We start from the raw sequence: 2,217 nt of genomic DNA, 5'->3' as shown, positions 1-2,217 counted from the left end.
CTTATGATCACTTGGTGGTTTCGACCATCCGGGGGTCGTTATTCTACTCTTAGAGCTTTAGACCTTTGGTGGTGCATTGTTTGAAAACAATAAAAATAACCTTTCGAGATTATCTTTGCTGAGATCGTTGAAACCGTTAACTTAGTGCCAAATAAGAAACTCTGTTCTTCACTAGTTTACGGTTGTATCCTTAGTAATCTCTTTCTAAAGCCGAACTCCGAGTTGGTAGATGCCTCATTTCCTCTTAAGAAACAAATCAATCTTCTTTCTTTAACAAGAGCGGATGGGTCAAAAATAAGGAAACCGTGCTGGGTTCGATCTTCTACTCCGGGAGCTAGTTCTTCACAAGCTCCACCCGAAGCTGACGAAGATCTCGAGTTTGAACAATTAATGAGGGATATCGATGAAGCTGAAGATGAGCCTGAACAACCCCGAGGAGCACGCACAGTCGACTCAAATGCCTCCATATTTTTCAATCCTTTATGGAGACATTGATTTTCGATATGCGACCATGGACTCGCGTTTACCTCTATAGAGTCTCATTTATCCACAATGGGAGCTCAACAATTAGAGATTCTTCGGGAGATGCGTGCAAACAATGAATCAACCAATGCTCGTATCAATGAACTCACACACAAGATGGCCGCTATGCGAGCCCGTTTTCCTCCTACCGATCGGTGTTTGATTATGTGTTTATTTTTTAAGACTTGAACTAAAAGAATTGTTTCAACATTTTTGATATTTTGGATTGTTTGATTTTGTGGATTGTTGGATTTTGGATTTATGAATAGTGTGAACTTATATGTTTATTCATTTTGCATCATCATTAGCAATATGACCAATTTGCCATATCACATTATTTATGAATATTGATTTATGAAACTAATGGCTAACCTCTCTTTGATTGTGATCTTAGCAGCTTAAGCTTATAATTAATAAATCATTGGCTAAATGATTTCAAAACCTTGTTTTACAATGTCTTTTTGATTTAACAAAAAGGGGGAGAAATAGGTGTTAATGATTTACATAATAAATTGAAGAGTGTTAAAGTAAGGGGGAGTAATTTCAAAACTTGATTTCAAAAATCTTAAAATTACTAAAATGTTTTGTTATATCAAAAAGGGGGAGATTGTTGAAACATTTTGATATTTCGATATAACAAATTAAGTTAAATGGATTTTAAGATTTTCCAAATGATTTTCTAAGTATATTCGATATAACTATTCGAATATCAAAACATTACTCCAAATATTTCAAAAATCTTTTTAATCCTACTTAAGTGTAAAATTAAGTTTTAATCATAAAACAATTTCAAAATAATCTTACAAAGTATTTCGAAACCAATTCAAAGCCAAAAATTTACAGATGCTCAGAGGGAACCGATTCCCCCCCATAGGAGGAACCGATTCCCCCCTAAATGGTTTTGGCCCGAGATTTCCAGAATGCTCGGAGGGAACCGATTCCCCCCATAGGAGGAACCGATTCCCCTAAACAGTTTTGCTCTGAGAATTCCAGTATGCTCGGAGGGAACCGATCCCCCCCAAGGGGGTACCGATTCCCCCCTTGTACAACGGTCGAAATATTTGAATTTTACACTTAGGACCGATTCCCTTCAAGGGGGAACCGATTCCCCCCACGCTCCAAGCTTTTTTAAATGTTTTCACACTAAAACGGCTATATATCTTCTCTAATCATCCCCAACGTTCAGAAGTGATCCAAGGTGTATTTAAGCAAGCTTAGAAGCCATTGATCAACAACAAGAAACATCATCAACTAGAATCAAGAGAGATCAAAGAGAAAGCATCAAACTCAAGTTTGAGTATTTCAAGCCTATTTTTCATCCAATATTCATTTGCTTTCAAGAAAACTTTTGTACTCAATTGTATTTATCCTTGAGTGTTCTTTTCTTTGTTCTAGAATTGTGCAAACATCTTACCTTGTGAGGTTTTCTTGTAAGTTTGCAAATTTGTAATCTTCTCTTTGGGAAAAAGAGTGTTCTCAAGAGTTGGGGTATACTCTTGAGGGATTTTGTAAGGTTATCTTTTGGCCTCAAAAGAAGAACAAATTAGTGAATTTGTTGGAAAATCCTTAGTGTGATAGCTAAGGTAGTGGACGTAGACTTTGTTTGAGAAAGTCGAACCACTGTAAATCGCTGTGCAATTTCTTTAAATTTTCTGCAAAAGCTTCCACGAAATTTTTAATTGCCAATTCACCCCC

Source organism: Hibiscus syriacus, unplaced genomic scaffold (assembly GCF_006381635.1).
Source record: "Hibiscus syriacus cultivar Baekdansim isolate YM2019G1 unplaced genomic scaffold, ASM638163v2 tig00110549_pilon, whole genome shotgun sequence".
In the NCBI taxonomy this organism is placed as follows: domain Eukaryota; kingdom Viridiplantae; phylum Streptophyta; class Magnoliopsida; order Malvales; family Malvaceae; genus Hibiscus; species Hibiscus syriacus.
Note: the sequence above shows the minus strand (reverse complement) of the source record.